This window comes from Mobula birostris, chromosome 11, assembly GCF_030028105.1.
Source record: "Mobula birostris isolate sMobBir1 chromosome 11, sMobBir1.hap1, whole genome shotgun sequence".
Taxonomy (NCBI): Eukaryota; Metazoa; Chordata; class Chondrichthyes; order Myliobatiformes; family Myliobatidae; genus Mobula; species Mobula birostris.
Window position 1 is genome coordinate 13,062,481 of NC_092380.1, and position 21,532 is coordinate 13,084,012.

General features: G+C 45.4%; 1 long non-coding RNA gene across 1 annotated transcript; it reads left to right on the top strand.

Annotated features, from left to right (window-relative positions):
* The first annotated feature begins 8,017 nt into the window (after window positions 1-8,017).
* On the top strand, window positions 8,018-21,400 carry LOC140205412 (uncharacterized). The gene is made up of 3 exons (XR_011887833.1): window positions 8,018-8,093; window positions 8,596-8,714; window positions 21,173-21,400. It is a non-coding gene; the product is annotated as an uncharacterized lncRNA (long non-coding RNA).
* The last annotated feature ends 132 nt before the right edge of the window (window positions 21,401-21,532 follow it).

The window sequence follows — 21,532 nt, forward strand, 5'->3', positions numbered from 1 at the left end:
TATACACTCAATTGGATGGCAGCATGGCGATACGTCTCCAGCAAAGGAGGTATAAAGTTCTCCTTTCCTCCACTAGCCTGAAGGTCACCCTTGGGCAAGGGGCACCTATTTAGCCCCTGACCCCGCCCCCTGCCCTGTCCCACCCCCCCTCCCCTGATCAGGGTCTTGTGAATCCATGGGAGCAGGTGGTGGATGGTCGTATGAGCAGCTGGAGCATATCACAAGCCCTGGTTATGCGACCACTGACACCAGGCAGACAATCTCTGAAGAGAATTGATGATAGCTGGGGCCACCCGTCTTGTAAAGACACTGCCTAGAAGAAGGCAATGGCAAAGCACTTCTGGAGAAAAATTTGCCAAGACCAATCATGGTCATCCATGACCTCTGATGTCATGATGACGTTGATGGTACATTCAGTAGCTCCTGTATCTCCTGTATCTAATGAAGTGGCCACTGACTGTACATTTGTAGACTTCTGCTGCTGTAGCCCATCCACTTAAGGTTCGATCACAAACAAGAGAAAATCTGCAGATGCTGGAAAACCAAGCAACGCACACAAAATGCTGAAGGAACTATGGAAAAGAGTACAGTGACGTTTTGATCCAAAACCCTGCGACAGGACTGAAGAAAAAAAAGCTGAAGAGTAGATTTAAAAGGTGGGGAGAGGGGATAGAGAAACGTAAAATGATAGAGGAAACCTGAAGGGAAGTTGATTGGTGAAAGAGATCCAGGGCTGGAGAAGAGGGAGTCTGATAGAAGAGGACAGAAGGCCATGGAAGAAAGAAAAGAGGTGAGGAGCACCAGAGGGAGGGGATAGGCAGGCAAGGAGATAAGGTGAGAGAGGGAAAAGGGGATGGGGAATGGTGAAGGGGGGGGGGATCATTGCCAAAAGTTCGAAAAGTCAATGTTCACGCCATCAGGTTGGAGGCTACTCAGATGGAATATAAGGTGTTGTTCCTCCAACCTGAGTGTGGCCTCATCACGACAGTGGAGGAGGCCGTGGATGGACATATCGGAATTGGGGTGGGAAATGGAATTAAGATGGGTGGCCTCCGGGAGATCCTGCTTGTTCTAGTTCAGGTTCAACGTGTTGTATGTTCAGAGATACTCTTCTGCACACCACTGTTGTAACATGTGGTTATTTGAGTTACTGTCGCCTTCCTGTCAGTTTGAACCACTCTGACCATTCTCCTCCGACCTCCATCATTAACAGGGTGATTTTGCCCACAGAACTGCCACCCACTTTATTTTATTAGTGTTACAAGGACAAAGAAAGAGGAACTGAGAGAACAAAGGAAAAAGAAAAAGTAGTTGATGTGGTGTCATACTCTGACTAATGATAAGCAAAAATTTCAGTGAGAACAATTCGTCTACAAAATAGCCAGATTCAAGTAGTGTGACACCTTGTGTGAAAACTAAGAAGTTTCTAGAAAAAATACAGAAGCAACTGTACTGTAATTACTAGAAATTCACTGAACAATGGTGATTATATAAAAATACAATTAAGCATAGTAAAATTAAACAAGATAAGTAACAATTCTACACCCCGATCCAACACTCCCACTAAGCATTGTATGGGTAGCTGTCCTTCCAACAAGTTCTGATGTCCTCTACACCCGGCTTGATATTGCAACTTGTCTGAATTTCCCTAATGGTTGGATTGTAGGCAGTAGCCTTTGAGTTTTTAATATTTCAATAATATTTTAGTAATCTTGGATATATATTGTTTGATTAAGCATTCTTGTTCATTTAAATAATTCATTGTAGGTTATATGTATAAATACATGAATTGCACGGTCATCACGCTACTATGTGATTTGTGCACGCTTCGCTAAAGTAAACTCGAAGCTAGACCTGCATTTTCCGGCTCTCATGTCTTCCTTTGAATTAATTTAATGTGTTGAAGTTACAAAACATAACACTGGCGAGGAGTTATTTTTAAAATGAATCTGTGACAGCTATTGACCTGTGAAACACAACTAAAAAAAAATGCAGCGAGGAATATCGAATTAAATAAAAAGCAGCACAGCACGCTTTCTTCTGAAGGGAAGACGTGACCGAGTTTTAAAAAAAAGCAAGAATTTATGAGTTCATAAAGAGTGAGTACTGGGTGATAATAATCATTAAAAAATCAGAAATGGCTGGCAACATCAGAAAGATGGACACTTTTGATTACACAATGGATAATTGGCTCATGTATACTGAGCTAATTCAACAACATCTTGAAGCAAATGAAATAGCCAATGAGACACAAGTACCAACTGTGCTGAGTTCATTGGGTTTAAAGGCATACAGTTTGCTTCAAAGTTCAACTGCTCTAATCAAACCAGCAGAAATGAGCTTTCCTGATATTGTCAAAGTAATGTAAGACTATTTAGAGCTGAAGCTATTGTTGATTTCAGAACGCTTTAGGGGTTTCATAAGAGGAATCAAAAGGAAGGGGAGTCCATTTCAGCAAATGTGGCTGAATTGAAGGGATTGAGCATTGTCAGTTCAATAATGGGCTTAATGTCACACTAAGAGATCATTTAGTTTGTGGAATCTTGCAAGAAAGCATTCAACAATGGCTCCTAACTGGAGCACAACTTACCTTTAAGAGAGCAGTTGATATCACTGTTTTAGTGGAAACTGCAGACAGAGATGCAATTGAGTTGCAGTCAGGAATGAAAGTGACCTTGAACAAAATTTCAACATCTAAACAGAAACCTGCCTGGCCAAACAAATTGTGTTACCATTGTGGTAGGGGCTCTCATACACCAGACCAATGCAGGTTTAAGGGTGAAACTTGCAGAAAATGCAACCAAGTAGGACACATACGAAGAGTATGTTGAGCTAACAAAAATAAATGGACTACGCAGGGAAGAGAAAAAGCTAAAAATTGCAGTTTCATAAAGAGCACTAAACTGCACACTTCTGATTTAAAAAAATGGTTAATGATGAGAGTGAAACAGAACACTAGCCTTGAGATTTACAAGTGTGGAAATTTGCAATAGACAAGTAATATGGCTTACACCAGAAGTGAACAGCGAATTAATTAAAATTGAATTGAACACTACCTCAGTGTTTCAGTCATTTCACAAAATGAGTTTGAAGGGCATTTCAAAGATACTGAGTTGAAGTCTGCAGATATCCAACTAAGAACCCATACTGGAGAAAAGATAACTCCAGTGGGAATGACATTTGTAACGGTGAAATACAACAACCAATAAGCCACTTTGGGCTTGTATATGGTAAAAACAGGAGGGCCAGCATTGTGGGGATGGGACTAGTTGAGGCATCTACAGCTTGATTGGAGATCCACCCACCATTTGCATGCTACATCCCTTGAAATGAAGCCAACTGGAAGTGAATTAAGAAAGGTACTGGCTGATGCTGCAACTGTCTCCAAGCTGAACACAATGAACTGTCGCCTAACAGAGGATAAACAGATGTTAATGCTAATCTCAGCCTCTAGTTGGAAAGAATATTGGACCAAGGAAGGACCATGCTGCTCAGAGGAAGCGTGAAAGTAACGGATGTAGTGGTCCAACTGCAACAGTTTATGTAGGCAACATATCTGATAAAGCCTCTGATACACTAATCAGGCAGTTACTTGCGAAATGTGACTTGATTTTAAGATGGAAGAGACTTTAAGGAGTTACAAGGAAGTTGCAAGCTTTCAGCTTTTGTTGAGTATAAAGAACCAGAATCTGCTCTGCCTGCATTAAGATTATTGCATGAATTTCAAGTGGGAGGCAAAAGTTGCTTGTAAAAGGAGATGCAAAGACCAAAGCCCAGCTGGACGAATAGAAGGCCAAAAAGAAAGAAGTCAATGGAGATAGGAAAACAGAGGATTTGTCCGATGATGTTGGGGGTGAGGAAACCAAGAAGAGCAATGAAGGATTAATAAGAGGATACTCCAGTGAACTAAATGCACCTTCCCAAGATGAAGATGCACAAACTTGAAGAAGAAAAAGGAAGGAGAAGAAAAGTGTCCACAGCTGTCTGAACCACTTCCTGCAGTCCCAAAGTCAACTCTTGCAACCATCACGGAGGAGGTCCCAGCCACAAGTCTCACTGGCTGAGCAGAGGGATCCCCGTTGTCACGAAAGATGTTATCCCACAAGAGTAAGAAATCATCCACAGTGATTAAATCTTTAGGCCTGAATGGGACAATTTAAAATTTACTATGCCATTGACGTCTGTATATAGTACGGAACTGTATATAGTATAGTGATGAAGGGTCTCGGCCCGAAACGTCGCCTATACCTCTTCCTAGAGATGCTGCCTGGCCTGCTGCGTTCACCAGCAACTTTTATGTGTGTTGCTTGAAATTGCAGCATCTGCAGTTTTCCTCGTGTCTGTATATAGTAGTTGTATTGTATAGCACACTGTGTATATAGTTGAGATGCATTCTATATTGAGTTGGAGTTTATAGCTAAGCAGGGAGGAGAGTTGTATATTTGATATTTCAATAATATTTGAGTAATTATATATATATGTGTGTGTGTGTGTGTGTGTTATATAGAGTTTGATTAAGCAACCTTGTTCGTTTAAATAATTCATTATGGGTTACATGTATAAATATGTTAATTGCATATGTTATCATGCTACCAGGTGATACATAGACACCTCACTTAAAGTAAAGTTAAAATTAGACCTGCATTTTCCAACTCCTGTGTCTTCCTTTGAACTAGTTTAATGTTTTGAAGTTACAAAACATAACAGTACTGATAGCACCCTGGTTCAGAGGTTGTACCAATGAAGGGTTGCTAAGCGATAAAAAGAATCCAAGTTTACTGTCATTGACATCCATACCCAGGGTATAAATGCCACAAAGATGAGCTTTTTGCAGCAGCAGCAGCACAGTACATTTAAAGTATAAGTTAACACAAACTCGAATTAACATAAAATGCTACCGTAATGTTGTCAGCATCTCTCAATGATCATTGGATATCCAGGGCCATTGTCAATGAAGAATGTGGTCCTATTGTCTAGTTTATTCTTTGCAAAATATTACATAATGAAGTGTGAATGACGTGGGGGGGGGGGGTCAACAATGTTTTCTTATGAAAAAATGAGATTTTTATGTAATTCTTTATTCTTAATAATTGTTGAATGTTGATTTTTGATGCATGTCATGCCAACACACCACAGCAAATTCCTAAAACATGTAAATGTATATTGTGAATAAAGTTGTTCCTTGATGACATACATTTGGAAGATCAATGACTCCATCTAGGTTTATCAGTTAGCTCTCCGCGCCACTGGACGATTGGTCTTTGAGTAGCCTTTTAAGGTCCTTTGGATGCCTGGATGGTACATTAATCTCTACCTTGCTGTTAACCAGAGTGTGCAGCTGTGACAACAAGGGTTGCCATCATCTCAGTGATAGATGATTGCTGTATTGGATCTCTGTTTATTTTCTGATCACTAGGTTTCTTCTGGGAGTCAGGAATGACAAGCAGTCTTCATTCCACGATTTCCATTTATTTTAGAGTACAAACAAATGTGCAAATACTAAGGAAGCTAAATAAAGAGCTGAGAAACAATGCTAAGGGGGGAATTAATGCCAAGTAAGACAAAAGAATAAAGATGGTGCATCTGAAAAATTACTCACTTTTATAGATAAGATAAGAGAAATTCCTAGATGGAGATAAACTAGTTAATAGGCTAAAAACAATTACATCACATGGGTAATCTGCTAATATTTAGTCAATGAAAAATGAGAAAGGTGATGGACCATTAGTTTAGCTGCTATATTGCTTTCTGCCAGTGAGTATAAATCTTATAAAAAAAGTATTATTAAAAAAACAGTGGATTCCAACATCTGCTTACACAGATCATGAACATGTAGAAACACATGAGGCTGAGGATGCTGGAATCTGGAGCAACAAAATGCTGGAGGAACTCAGCAGGTCAGGCAGCATCTGTGGAAAGGAATAAAGGGTTGACATATTGGGCTGAGACCGTCCATCAGGACTGGAAAAGAAGGGGGAAGAAGCTGGTATAAAGTGGAGAGGAGAAAGGAAGAACCACAAGCTCTAAGGTGATAAGTGAAACCAGGTGAGACGGAAGTTGGGTAGGAGAGGGAGGGCAGGATGAAGTGTGATGAGAGGTGATAAGGTAAAGGGCTGGAAATGAAAGAATCTGGTAGAAGTGGAAGAATTCTTTCCCAATTACCATCAGCATATAACCTGTAGCAGGGGTCCCAACATATTCGACCACTGTTATGCAAAGCTAAGGAATGCCCACTGTTATATGCCCAGACCATATTTTGGTAAATCTGATCACTCGGCTGTCTTTCTTATACCTGTCTACGCACAGAGGCTAAAGAGCAAAGTTCCAGAGATTAGGACAACAAAAAAAGGTGGTCACAGGAGGCAGAGGAGTGCCTCTAGTCGGTGGACTGGGCCGTGTTCAAGCACTCATCTGTAGAACTGAATAAATACACCGTGGCTGTCACAGACTTTATTAAAACAGTCGTTGACAAGTGTGTCTCCACAAAATCATTCAGAGTCTTCCTCAACCAGAAGTCCTGGATGAACCATGAGATCTCCAGTCTGCTGAGGGCTGGGTCAGAGGCATTCAAGTCCGGTGACCGAGAGTTACAAGAGGTCCAAGTACAATCTCCGGAAAGCCACCTCATGGGCGAAGTGGCAAATCTGGTCCAAAGTAGAATCAACAAAGGATGCTCGACAGTTGTGGCAGGGTTTGAATGCTATCACCTCTTATAAAGTAAAATCAAGCAAGATAGGCAGCACCAGGGCTTTGCTTCCAGATGAGCTCAACGCTCGCTTTGACCATCATGACACGGAGGAGTCATCACGAACTCCCGAGGATCCTGTGACTTCAGTCACTGAAGCTGACTTGTGAGCAGCCTACAGGAGGGTGAACCCATGAAAAGCATCTCGCCCAGATGGGGTACCTGGCCAAGTACTAAAGACCTGTGCTGATCTGCTGGCCGGAGTGCTCTCTGAGATCTTTAACTTCTCACTTTGGCCATCTGGGGTGCCTACCTGCTTCAGGCAGACTTCACTTGACACTGTGCTAGGAAGAGCGTGGCCTGCCTCAATGACTATTGAGGGCTGATGATCAGACATATCAACTCCTGCCTGAGGAGTGGCTTGGATCCACTTCAGTTTGACTGGAGCAACAGATCCACAGCCAATGCCATCCCACTGGCTCTTCATTCAACCCTGGAACATCTGCGCTGCGAAGATGTGTACCTCAGGATGCTCTTTATCAACCACAGCTTGGTATTCAATGCCATCATCCCCTCAAAACTGATCAATAAGCTCCAAGACCTTGGGCTCAGTACCTCCTTGTGCAATTGGATCCTCGATTTCCTCACTTGCAGACCCTAGTCAGTTCAAATTGGGAACAACATCTCCTCCCAATCTCTATCAACACAGCTTCACAGGCGGTGTGCTTAGTCCCCTGCTCTACTCACTTTACACAATGACTGTGTGGCTAAGCACAGCTCCAATGCCACATTCAAGTTTGCTGACGAGACCACTGCTGTTGGCTCAATTACAGGAGGTGACAAATCAGCGTATAGGAGAGAGATGAAAAATCTGGTTGAATGGTGTCACAACAACCACCTCCCACTCAATGTCAGCAAGGCCAAGGGGCTGCTTATTGACTTCAGGAGGAGGAAACCAGAGGTCCGTGAGCCAGTCGTCATTCCGGGTAGGGGTGGGGGGTGGTCAGAAGAGGACAGGGTCAGCAACTGTAAATTCCTCAGTGTTATGATTTCAGAGGATCTGTCCTGCGGCAGGTAAGTGCAATTGTGAAAAAGCACAGCAGTGCCTCTACATCTTTAGGAGTCTGCAAAGACTTGGCACAACATCTGAAACTCTGACAACCATTTATAGATGTGTGGTGGAGAGGTCATTGACTGGTTGCATCCTAGCCTGGTATGAAACATCAATGCCCTTTGAACGGAAAATGCTACAAAAAGTAGCAGAAACAGCCCAGTCCATCACAGGTAAAGGCCTCCCCGCCATTCAGCACATCTACACAGAGCATTGCTGCAGGAAAGCAGCATCCATCATCAGGGACCCCCGCCACCCAGGACATGTTCTCCTCTCACTGCTGCCATCAGGAAGAAGGTACAGGAGCCTCAGGACTCACACCACCAGGTTCAGCAACAGTTATTACCCCTCAACCATCAGGCTCTTGAATCGGAGGGGATAACTTCACTCAACTTCACTTGCCCCATCACTGAACTGTTCCCACAACCTATGGAGTCATTTTCAAGGACTCTCCATCTCGTGTTTTCAATACTTATTCCTTATTAATTAATTATTAATCCTTTGTTTTTGTATTTGCACACTTTGTTGACTTTTGCGTACCGGTTGAAAGCCCAAGTTGGTGCAGTCTTTTGTCGATTCTGTTATGGTTCACAGACTTCCAACCTGCACCTTGTAAGGCATGAAAATGCCTGACGCAGGCCTCTCATGGTCTGAGTCAACATTCCCTCCCCTATTGTGGATTTATTGAGTATGCCCACAAGAAAATGCTCAGGGTTGTATACGACGACATATATGCACCTTGATAATAAATTTACATCTGCGACATTGTCTCAATGACAGATGATTACTGTTTACACAGATCATGGACACGTGGAGACGCGAGAGGCTGTGGATGCTGGATCTGGAGCAACAAAATGCCGGAGGAACTCGGCGGGTCAGGCAGCGTCTGTGGAAAGGACTAAACAGTCAATGTTTCGGGTTGGTACCCTTCATCAGGAACTGGAAAGGAAGGGGGAAGAAGCTGGAATAAAGTGGTGAGGAGAAAGCGTGTTCAAGCTGGAAAGTAATAGGTGACACCAGGCGAGAGGGAAGGTGGTTGGAAGGGTTGGGGGGGGCGGGAATGAAGCTAGAAGCTGGGAGCCGTTGGGTGGAAAGGGTAATGGGTTGAGAAAAAAGAATCTGATAGGAGAGGAGAGGAGAGGGGACCATGGAGGAAAGGGAAGGAGGAGAGGCACCAAAGGGAGGTGAGAGGCAGGCGAGGAGAAGAGAAGGGGTAGGAGAGGAGCCAGAATGAGGAATGGGAAAAGGGAGATGGGGAAGGGTAGAGAAATTAATGGAAGTTAGAGGAATTGATAACTTCTGGTAATTTCTCACCTTCCCCCTTCTCTCTTTTTCCATTCCCCATTCTGGCTCCCCTCCTACCCCTTCACTTCTCCTCACCTGCCTCTCACCTCCGTCAGGTTGGAGACTACCTGGGCAGAATATAAGGTGTTGCGTCTCCAACCAGAGAATGTTCATCGTGGCAGTAGAGGAGGCCACGGAATTGACATATCGGAATGGGAATGAGGAGTGGAATTAAAATGACCAGCCACCTGGAAATCCCACCTGCTGTGGACGGAGCAAAGGTGCTCAGCAAGGCGGTCCCCCAATCTATGTCGGTCTCACCAATGTGGAGGAGGCTGCGCTGGGAGCAATCAACTGTTGATTCCCCACCATAGATGTTGCCCGACTGGCTGAGTTCCTCCAGCATTGTGCGTGTGTGTGTGTGTGTTGCTCTGGATTTCCAGCATCTGCAGAATCTCTTGCGTTTAAGGTCAGAGCCTGGTACTGTTTTTTTGGAGTCCAGCCCCATCCAGAATGGGCGAAGGTCTCCACTGTATCCACTCAAGTGGAAGAGATGAGGGCCATACCAAGGGACCTGAGGACGAAGGACCATATATGGACGTGGCAGATTGGTTGAGCAGTTCATTAGAAATGTTTGGCGTGAATAAAGAGGCAAAGACCAGGCAGTTAAAATGTAGGACGTGTTGATGTCAGTGAATGGGAAGAGCGCCTTCTCCATGTGCAGAAAAAAGGAGCTGAGGTGGGAGAGGGTGACCGGGACGAATAGCAACATGAGGAAGTTTTAGCAAACTGCCCGTCCGTGATGAGGCCCTGATCCCCGTAACACAGAGACACACGAGGTTCTGCAGATGCTGGAAACCCTGAGCAACGCACACAAAGCGCTGAAGGAACTCAGCAAGGTGGCAGCATCAAAGGAGGGAAGTAAACAGTCAACATTTATCAGAAAAGACTCTCTAAAATTCTATAGATGTATCAGGAAAAGCACTCAAACTAGTTGCATCATGGCCTATTACAGAGACTTCAACGCACATCAACACAACTGTTTATTATAAATTACTATAAATTGCACATTGCGCATTTAGACGAGACATAACATAAAAATATTTACTCCTCATGTATATGAAGGATGTAAATAACAAAGTCAATCCAAGAGGCTGCGCAGGGTTCTACACTCAGCCAGCTCAATCTCTGGCAAAACCTTCCCCACTGTTCAAAATGTCTTTATGAGTCAGTGCCTCAAGAAGTTAGCGTCTATCATCTTCTTCTCATGACCACTGTTGGGGAGAAGTTACGGCAGCCTGAAGACCCTCACTCAGCAATTTGATGGTGCAGCGTTCGCTGAAATTGGCAATGAGCTTGCAGACGTTTCTTCACCAGTCGAGGTGACATCTTCAGTGGGCAGTTATTGGTGTTTCTGTCAGGGAGCGTTCATGTTTGTACAGGGCCCTCGTCCACTAGCCTCGGTCCTGATTGGTTAACTCTTCAGCTGACCTTTGAATTTCATTGGTTCACGTTTCTTTGGCTTTCGGGGCTCATAGGTGGAGTCTGTCTCAATGCCCTTGTCTGCAGGGTTTTCAGAGGAGAGCCACGCTTCTAAAAACTTGTGTGCCTGCTTTGTGTTTGCCTGCGTCAGAACCTTTGCGGGGTCCCAGTTAAAGTGGTGTCCTTCTTGATCTCCATGTACCCAGATCAGCGACAGCGGGTCGCGTCTCTGCCCCATCAGTTTGTGTTCTCAGCAAATTAAAACAGCTTCTTCCCCTCTGCCATCAGATTTCTGAACTGTCCACGAACCCATGAACACAACCTTGTTATTCCTTTTTTTTGTTTTGCACTATTTATTTATTTTTAAAATTTATAGTGATTTTTATATCCTTTCACTGTACTTCTGGAGCAAAAACAACAAATTTCACAATATAAATCAGTGATAAACAACCTGATTCTGAGCATGAATACGACTGTAATTTCATATTGCTGCAGTTTGCTCCTCTCGCCAGCAGAGGGCGGTGTGAATCCGTTGATTGAATGCAGGAATTCTCTAAATCATTCCTTCAAGATGAGACTCTGAACCTTCAGTGCTGACCCCCGCTCTCTCTGCAGTGGCTGCCTTTCCCGCTGATCATTTCTTCGCTCACCTGGATTCTGAGTTGAACACTCCAGAAGCTTGAGAAGCGGCAGATGGCGTTCAACCCGGAAAAGTGCAAAGTGATGCACTTTGGAAGGTTGAATTTGAAGGCAGAATACAGGGTTAATGGTAGAATACTTAGCAGTGTGGAGGAACAAAGGGACATTGGGGTCAACGTCCATAGATCCCTCAAAATTGCCACGAAGGTATATGGGGGGTTGGTCTTCATTAGCCAGGGGATTGAGATCAAGAGCCACAAAGCACAGATGCAGCTCTATAAAACCCTGTGGACCACACAATTCTGTTCGCCTCTTTATCAAAAGGACAAGGAAACTTTAGAGAGAGTGCAGAGGAGATATACCAGGATTCTGCCTGGATTAGAGAGCATGTCTTATGAGGATAGGTTGAGCGAGCTGGGGCTTTTTTTCTTTGGAACAAAGGAGGTTGAAAGGAGATGGCGACACGACGCAGTGCACGCGGCCGCTCTGAAATGATATCGTATTTGTTAAATCGGTACTGTGCACAATCCTGATTTGATGCAGACAGATGTGAGAAGCACAGAGGAACATCTGGAGAAACTTCTGAAATTCCTGCTTCGCTGCCGCTGCTACTGTGCGATCGAGAATCTCCGGAGGGGAAGGCCCCAAATCCTCGGCTTTGCCTATTGCCTGTTGCCGGGGCCGGGGTCGAAGCGCTCGGCAGACATGGTGCTCGGTGGTCGGTGTCGGAGAGCTGGTCGGAGGCCCGAAGTTTTCGGGCGGACTCAAGAGTCGGCTGTGGTCGGATGCTTCCAGGATGCTGCATCGGCAAGTTTGCGGCGCTGAAAGCTCATGGCAGGAAGAGAGTTTCTCTTCCTTCTACCGTCTGCGTGAGATGATGGGACTTTCGGGAGACCTTGAGACTTTTTTTTACAGTGCCCATGGTCTGTTCTTTATCAAATTATGGTATTGCTTTGCATTGTTGTAACTATATGTTATAATTATGTGTTTTTTGTCAGTTTTTCAGTCTTGGTTTGTCTTGTGTTTCTGTGATATCATTCTGGAGGAACGTTGTATCTTTTTTTAATGCATGCATTACTAAATGACAATAAAAGAGTACTGCGTGTCCTCGTAATCTAATCTGAAAAAAAAGGTGACTTGATAGAGATGTACAAGATGATGAGAGGAATAGATCAAGTGGACAGCCAGAGACTTTTTCCCAGGGAGGAAAGGGGGCTTAATTTTAAGGTCAGAATCAGGTTTAATATTGCCAGCATATGTCATGAAATTTGTTAACTCTGCGGCAGCACTACGTGATAAATATAGAAAAGAAATTGAATCACAGTAATTATGTATGTGCATATTAAATAGTTAAGTTAAAATAAGTGGCACAGAAATAGAAATTTTAAGAAAGTATTAAGGTAGTGTTCATGAAGGTGATTAGAGGAATGTACAGGGGGATGTCAGAGGTAAGATTTTACAGAGAGAGTGGTGGGTTCATGGAATGCCCTCCCAGGGGTGGTGGTACAGGCAGATACTTTAGGGATATCTAAGAAACTCTTAGATAGGCACAAGGATGATGGCTATGGCGGAGAAGATGGCAGCGCGACGCAGCACGCGCGGCCGTACCGAATGATATTGTACCTGTGAAGTAGGATGCCGTGCACAATCCTGATTTGATAGAGACAGCCATGAGAAGCACGGAGGAGCATCTGGAGAAACTTCTGAAATGCCCGCTTCGCTGCCGCTGCTACTGTGCGATCGAGAATCTCCGGAGGGAAGGCCCCAAATCCTTGGCTTTGCCTATTGCCTGTTGCCGGGGCTGGGGTCGAAGCAGTCGGCGGAGATGGTGCTCGGTGCTCGGAGTCGGAGAGCTAGTCGGAGGCTCGGAGTTTTCGGACGGACTCACAGTCGGACTGTGGTCAGATGCTTCCGGGATGCCGCATCGGCAAGTTTGCGGCGCTGGAGGTTCACCGTCTGCGTGAGATGATGGGACTTTCGACAAGGGCTGGACAGGTGATTGGCAAAAGGGATAATGACAGGATCATGGGACAGGAGGCCCAGGGAGAAGGAAAGGGGGAGGGGGGAGCCCAGAGGATGGGCAAGGGGTACAGTGAGAGGGACAGAGGGAGAAAAAGGAGAGAGAGAGAAAGAATGTGTGTATATAAATAAATAACAGATGGGGTATGAGGGTGAGGTGGGGCATTAGCGGAAGTTAGAGAAGTCAATGTTCATGCCATCAGGTTGGAGGCTACCCAGACAGAAGATAAGGTGTTGTTCCTCCAACTTGAGTGTGGCTTCATCTTTACAGTAGAGGAGGCCGTGGATAGACATGTCAGAATGGGAGTGGGATGTGGAATTAAAATGTGTGGCCACTGGGCCAGTTCTTGGCTCCATCCCTTCCCCTCCTGTCTTCTCCTATCATTTTGGATCTCCCCCTCCCCCTCCCCCTTTCAAATCCCTTACTAGCTCTTCCTTCAGTTAGTCCTGACGAAGGGTCTCGGCCTGAAACGTCGACTGTACCTCTTCCTAGAGATGCTGCCTGGCCTGCTGCGTTCACCAGCAACTTTGATGTGTGTTACTTGAATTTCCAGCATCTGCAGAATTCCTCGTGTTTGCGCAGGAAACAAAGAGTAGGGATTAATGGGTCTTTTTCAGAATGTCAGGCAGTGACTAGTGGGGTACTGCAAGGCTCGGTGCTGGGACTGCAGCTATTTACAATATACATTAATGATTTAGATGAAGGGATTAAAAGTAACATTAGCAAATTTACAGATGACACAAAGCTGGGTGGCAGTGTGAAATGTGAGGAGGATGTTATGAGAATGCAGGGTGACGTGGACAGGTTGGGTGAGTGGGCAGATGCCTGGCAGATGCAGTTTAATGTGGATAAATGTGAGGTTATCCACTTTGGTGGCAAGAACAGGAAGGCAGATTACTATCTGAATGGTGTCAAGTTAGGAAAAGGGGAAGTACAACGAGATCTGGGTGTCCTTGTTCATCAGTCAGTGAAAGCAAGCATTCAGGTACAGCAGGCAGTGAAGAAAGCTAATGGCATGTTGGCCTTCATAACAAGGGGAGTTGAGTATAGGAGCAAAGAGGTCCTTCTGCAGTTGTACAGGGTCCTGATGAGACCACACCTGGAGTATTGTGTGCAGTTTTGGTCTCCAAATTTGAGAAAGGACTTTCTAGCTATTGAGGGAGTGCAGCGTAGGTTCACGAGGTTAATTCCTGGGATGGCGGGACTGTCATATGTTGAAAGATTGGAGCGACTGAGCTTGTATACACTGGAATTTAGAAGGATGAGAGGGGACCTGATTGAAACATAAGATTATTAAGGGATTGGACATGCTAGAGGCAGGAAACATGTTCCCGATGTTGGGGGAGTCCAGAACCAGAGGCCACAGTTTAAGAATAAGGGGAAGACCATTTAGAACGGAGTTGAGGAAAAACTTTTTCACACAGAGGGTTGTGGTTCTGTGGAATGCTCTGCCTCAGAAGGCAGTGGAGGCCAATTCTCTGGATTCTTTCAAGAAAGAGTTAAGTAGAGCTCTTAAAGATAGCGGAGTGAAAGGATATGGGGAGAAGGCAGGAAAAGGGTACTGATTGTGGATGATCAGCCATGATCACAGAGAATGGTGGTGCTGGCTCAAAGGGCTGAATGGCCTACTCCTACACCTATTGTCTATTGACACCTACTCTGCCCACGGACTGCTTGTCCCACTCCCATCAGAGAAGAGGCCACCCAGCATAATTGGTCATTGTAAATTGTCCCGTAATTAGGCTAAGATTAAATCGGGGCAGTGTGACTCGAGGGTCCAGAAGAGCCTATTCCATGCTGTATCTCGATAAATAAAATTTTTTTTAAAAATCCAGACCAGAACCACCAGATTCAAAATTAGTTATTTTCCCCGAGCAGTAAGACTGATCAACATTTCCACCCACTAATTCCACCACTACTTTATTATTTCCTGTCAGTCACCAATGTTCAGCCTAGCATCACCCTATGAACATACAATCAATCTATTTATATAAGCTATCTTATATATTTATATTTATTTTTCATGTTTATTATTATTGTGTTCTTTATCTTCTGTGTTTTTTTGTGTGCTGCATCACATCCGGAGTGACAATTATTCTGTGCTCCTTTACACTTGTGTACTGGAAATGACATTAAATAATCTTGAATCTAGAATTTAAACCGGCATTTATCATGTATTGTACTGCTGCTATGAAAAGCTCATTATCAGGGCATTGATAATGGTGTATGTCTGTCTGTTGTGTGACGATAATCTTGACCCTGAGATTGCCACATCGGGGGAAACCACCTCTTCTCTTCCCTGTAAAAACTGGGCGTACTTTGATAAAATTCGCTCTCGGGGAGGATGTCAGAATGAGGCTTGTCATCTCTGGCATACTGCATGTCACGAAATGTGTTGTTTTGTAGCAGCAGTACAGTGCAACACATAAAATGTTACTCTAAGTTACAACAAGAAATTTTAAAAAGTAGTGCTTTTTTTAAAGGTAGTGCCGTCCGTGGACTCACTTTACACCGCACGCTGTCGGAGCAGTGCTGCCAGGATAATCAAGGACACGACCCACCCAGCCAACAGACTCTTCGTCCCTCTTCCATCCGGGAGAAGGTTCAGGAGCTTGAAGACTCATACAGCCAGATTTGGGAACAGCTTCTTTCCAACTGTGATAAGACTGCTGAACGGATCCTGACCCGGATCTGGGCCGTACCCTCCAAAGATCCGGACCTGCCTCTCGGTTTTTTTTGCACTACCTTACTTCCCATTTTTCTATTTTCTATTTATGATTTATAATTTAAATTTTTAATATTTACTAATTTTAACTATTTATAATATTTAATATTTGTAATCCAGGGAGCGGGAAGCGCAGAATCAAATATCACTGTGATGATTGTACGTTCTAGTATCAATTGTTTGGCGACAATAAAGTATAAAGTATAAAATAGAGGGAAATAGGTAGTGTTCAGGTAGGGTATAGGGGGCTCTGGATAGAGGTAGTACCTTTGATGTCTGGCATGCTGCTCCCTACCAGATAGGGTGGACGGGCATCACTGCTCCTCATTCATCTCCTAAATCTCTCACGTGTTGGCCCCAAACGCCATACCCCGGTAAACCGCGTCAGCTGGCGGGCTAAACCACGTGAGGGGGTGGTGTTAACACGGCACCACTGGGCGAAAGACTTCCATGATGAAGTCACCGGCCGGGGCGGAAAGGTTCTCAGATGAACTATAACGGCCACGTGTTCACGACCGAGGCGAGCCACCTAGTTGGAGGAAATTGGCTCTGGTCAAAACCTGGAGAGGGATGGGCTCTGCCAGGTTTCAGATGCCCAAGACACGCCGCATGATGAGCACACCAAACTGGTGCAAAGCTCGTCATGACGGCACCCGGACAACTCCACCAGGAGTTAAGGACGCAAGAAGAAGAAGAAGAAGAAGAAGAAGAAGAAGAAGAAGAAGAAGAAGAAGAAGAAGTGTTCATGGGTTCATGGACCATTCAGAAATCTGATGGTGGAGGTGACGAATCTGTTTCTAAAACATCAAGTGTGGGTCTTCAGGTAGTAATGAGAAGAGGGCCATGTACAGGATAGTGAGGGCCCACATGATGGATGGTACCTACTTGAGGCATCGCCTCCGGAAGATGCCCTCGATGCTGGGGAGGGGTGTGTGCCCGTGATGGAGCTGGTTGAGACTGCAGCCTTCTTGTGTTGCTCTGCCTTGGTGCCTCTGTACCAGATGGTGATGCAACCAGTTAGAATGCTCTCCGCCATATATCTGTAGAAATTCGCTAGAGTCTTCGGTGACAGACCAAATCTCCTCAAACTCCTCATGAAGGTGTGCCTTCTTCATGATTACGTCAATGAGTTCAGCCCAGCATAGATCCTCGAGATGTTGACACCCAGGAACTTGAAGCTGCTCACTTTTTCCACCGCTGACCCCTCAATAAGGGTGTGTGTGTGTGTGTGTGTGTGTGTTTTCCCGACTTCTCCAGGAAGTCCACAATCATCTCCTTGGTCTTGCTGACGTTGAGTGCAGGACATCTACATGAAATGCTGCCGTAGAAAAGCAGCATTGAGCTTCAAAGATCCTCACCAACCAGGCCTGCTCTTTTCTTGCTGCTACCGACAGGTAGAAGGTACAAGAGCCTCAGGACTCGCACCTCCAGGTTCAACAATAGCTACCACCCCTCAACCATCAGTTTCTTGAACAAAAGATGATAACTACACTCTCCTTTTGAGATGTTCCCACAACCAATGATCTCACCTTAAGGACTCTTTATCTCATGCTCTCGTTATTTATTGCTATTTGTTTATATTTGCATTTGCAAAGTTTGTTGTCTTCTGTGCTCACTTGATCTTTCACTGATCCGATTTACAATTGCTCTTCTTTAGATTTGCTGAATATGTCCACGGGAAAAAGAAACCCAGGGTTGTATGTGGTGATGTACTCTGACAATAATTTCTACTCTGAACTTTGAGGATGGAAAACAAAGTTTAATGTGGAGATGTGGAAAGTACTGCATTATGAGGAAAAATGTAAAGAGACAATGTAGAAAACACCATCTGATGATAATGGTTTGTGTGTGTTGAGATCTGTGGGCTTGTGTGAGCAGTTCAGTGAAGGCAGCAGAACAGGTTAAGAACGTCGTTAAAAATACCAACAGGAACCCAGGCTTTATAAATAGAGGCCTGGAGTACACAAGCAAGTGAGTCACGCTGTACCTTTACAACACGAATACCAAAACAAAGCTGCAGATACTGGAACGCGAAAGTGAGCACTGAAAATCCTGTACCAGTGGTGGTAGAGGCAGATATTTTAGGGACATTTAAGACACTCTTAAGCAGGCACAGGGATGACAGGGAAATGAAAGGCTACGGAGGAGAGAGAAGGTTTAGACTGATCTTCGTGTAGGTTCCAAGCTCAGCACAACATTGTGGGTTGAAGGTGCTGTAGTAATCTATGTCCTGTGTTCTTTCTGTACAAGGATTTCAATACAAGAGCGGGGATGTCTTATTGGATCTTAAAGGGCTTTAGTGAGACTTCTCCTAGAATATTAGTTAAAAGTCTGATCTCCCTGTCCAAGCACGGACTCGAGACAAAGAGACTTCAGCAAAGATTCAGCTGGTGGCTCGGAGACTCAGGAAACCGCGGGTACTGGAATCTGGAGCGAAAGCAAACTGGTGGAGAAACTCAGCAGGTCCCGACGCAGGCTCCTGCTACAGGGCCCCAATGCAGGATTCTGATGAAGGGTCCCAAAACAGGGTCCCGATGTAGGGCCTTCACCCAAAATATCGGCAATCCCTTTGCCTCCACAGCTGCTGCCTGACCTACTCAGCTCTTCCCGCAGGTGATTCTTGGGAGAGGATTCTCTGAAGAGGCTTCCTTCCAACGCTACAACTAAAGCAGTTGGTTCCACTCTTTCCAGACAGCCCTGCCAATTCTTTCCTGTCCCCTCCCTTTAGCACACTACGGTCTGCCTCCACTCCGACCTGTGACACTGCATTCCAGATCCCAACTGCCAAATGCGGCATTGGCTCAGCTTCTTTGTTGTTCCTTCCCTCAGCTTTCCCTCTGGGAATGGAGGACGTGTCTTGTCTAAACTGCTGGGCACGCCTTTCTGCGCTGCACTTCACAGCCCCCACTCTCCTTCCTTTTCTTCCTTGGTCTGCATTCTCATGTTCCACCTGCTCCCCGATAACCTTATTTACAGCTGATCCCCTTACTCCCTCTGGTTTTACCCCACACCCTTTCCCCACCCTCCCTGCTCCTTATTGAGCTTTCATTTCCTCTTTCTTAAAAACAGAAGTTTATTCAAACGCTGTACAATCATCCAGACTTCATAAACTACATACAGCTTCAAATTAAAATATGATCATTACTATCTAAACCACATTCGAACCCTTCAGGAGCCCACAGTTCTCAGAAATCAACCATTGTACCCACAGACACTGTGTGCTCCTTCCCCAAGGACATCTGGGCACAGAAAGAGGGGCAGGCAGTTGGCTCAGACCCTAACCCTACCCTAGAAGCCCCCTGCCTATTTCAATTCTTCCCTTGCACATACAAACTTACAGCAATACCTGACACTCCTCTCCCACTATAAATAAGTTAGATGATCATTAGTCATCCTCATCATTATGCGCTGTGTCGTGTGACGGGGGCGATCAGAGTCCTTGACTATGAATATTCTTGGCACAGAAATGGTTTGCCATTGCCGCCTTCTGGGCGGTGTCTTTACCAGACAGGTGACCCCAGCCATTATCAATACTCTTCAGAGACTGTCCGCCTGCTGTCAGTGGTCGCATCACCAGGACTTGTGATCTGCGCTGGCTGCTCGTACAACCATCCATCACCTGCTCCCGTGGCTTCACATGACCATGATTGGAGGGGCTAAGCGGATGCTACACCTTGCCCAAGGGTGACCTGCAGGCTAGCGGAGGGAAGGAGCACCTTTCACCTCCTTTGGTAGAGAAGTATCTATCTCCACCCCACCACCCAAATCAGCCATAGATCCCAAGAAAGGCAAGCGGAGTTGGACCAGGTTAATGAAAGCATAGGAGAAGAAAAAGAATAGCCCTTAACTCGGCAGTGGAGTTATCAGGGCACCACCATGACAGTGTGAAGCTATTCTTGTTCTTACGAGGCCGAGTTGCTAGTTCGACGCTCAACCTGACTTGGATTCGAACTCGGGAACCTTCGCTCTGGGGACCGGCGCTGATATTATTGCGCCACCAAGCGGGACTAATCAAAGCATGGGCCAGATCAAAGTGACAGAGTCCAGTGACGCTTTATCTCCAGTAATGCGATCAATAAACACAATAGGGATGGTTTTCCCATGGCTCGCATACTAACAATTTAATCCTAATGAGGGTGTATGGGGTGTCCAGGGAGGGGTTTTTCCACTTTAAGAGCTCTCCCGCACAGGTCTCGTGTCATTGTTGATTACGACTGACAACCAACGACCCTGACACAGAGCCCTTGACTGCTTGCTGCATGGACTCATAAGTGGCCGGCTTGGCCAGGCCCAGGGGCAAGGGGACCGGGAGATCCCCTGAGAGACCCTCTTCCTTCTGTACCGGGTGATGTCGCATTGTATTTGTACAAACTTTTTAGGGTGAGTCAGCCATTCCAGACCTGGATGCTTTGTGGTCTGCTAAATCATTTAGTTATGTATATTGAATGATTCACTGGGCCACCGCTGTGGAGAGTTAACTCCCCATGACAGTAACATTTCTGATATTTGGCATTTTTAATATCTGGACGCAGTAAGATCCCAGCTCCAGCAGACATAATATTTTTAGCTGTTCTCAGGAGAGGGTGTAGCTGGCAGATGTAAAATTTGATATCCGTTCCATTTTCCCTGGATAAGTTGGTTGTCTTCTTGAACCCCTGCAGACCATCTGGAGAAGCTGCTCTCACTGTGCAAACAAAAGAGGACCGGGATGGGTTTGAAGAAGGAAGGATAATATATATTTCCAAAGTAACACGCACAAAAATGCCGGAGGAACTCAGCAGGTCAGGCAGCGTCTATGGAGAGGAATAAAGAGTTGGCATTTTGGGCCAAGACCCTTCATTAGGACTGGAGAGGAAGGGGAAGAAAGCAGACAAAGAAGTTGTGGGGTGGGGGGGGGGAGGAGAACGAGTACGATCTGGCATGTGAGCGCTAAAGCTGGGAGAGGGGGAAGCTTGGTGGGTGGAAGAGAGGGGTTGAAGTAAGAAGCTGGGAGGTGATAGGTGGAAAAGGTAAAGAGCTGAGGAAGAAGGAATCTGATAGGAGAGGAGAGTAGACTATGGGAGAAAGGTGGGGGTGGGGGGGTACCAGAGGGAGGTGATATGCAGGTAAGGAGATGAGAAGGGGTAAGGTGGGGGGAGGGGAACCAGAATAGGGAATGGAAAAATAGAGAAGGGGAAGGGGAAGAAATCACTGGAAGTTCGAAAAATCGATGTTTCATTTCTTCAGGTTGAAGGCTACCCAGACGGAATGTGAGGTGTTGCTCCTGCAGCAGATGCAGAGTGGCCCCATCATGTCAAGCCATGGACCGGCATGTCGGCACGGGAATGGGGAGTGGAGGTAAAATGTTTGGCTACCGGGAAATTTTGCTCTTTGCAGACGGGGCAACTTCTAAATCAGGAACACTCAGCAGATCAAGATCAGTCTGCATCTGTGGAGAGAGAAACATCATTAAACTTTCAGGTGATCATATTTCTAATGAGTTTCAGAGTATTCTGGAGTTACCGGTTTTATTGGTTGGAGGGATCTCGTTATGTAAGACTGTCGACATCCTGAAGGCTGGGTATAATACGATCCCGCCTCCTGGCT